Genomic DNA, 332 nt, shown 5'->3' with positions numbered 1-332 from the left:
ATCGTGTGTTGGCACGATTTCTCAGGTATAACGCAATCATCATCAGACGATAACGTTTTCTTCTGAGAGCGAATTACCTTCTTTGGACCTTCGAGAGTCACGTGCCTCGAAACGTGCCTTTGTGGGTGTGAATTCTCAATGGGCTCCTGAACTTCAATGCGCAAAGTAGTGCGCTTGGGTGCCATGATCTCTTTGTCACGTTGAGGGTTGTGGCGACCCCCAGCATGTTGATTCGTTCAGGGCTTTCTTAGTGGGCCCAAACATTCTTGGATTGGAGCTTTGCTTCGCTCCAGGGGAAGTGGACCGAGGCGCTCCAAGACTGACTTCCTTTT

This window comes from Asparagus officinalis, chromosome 2 (assembly GCF_001876935.1).
Source record: "Asparagus officinalis chromosome 2, Aspof.V1, whole genome shotgun sequence".
Lineage (NCBI taxonomy): Eukaryota > Viridiplantae > Streptophyta > Magnoliopsida > Asparagales > Asparagaceae > Asparagus > Asparagus officinalis.
The sequence above is the reverse complement of the archived record's forward strand: the minus strand, read 5'-3'. Positions refer to the sequence as shown.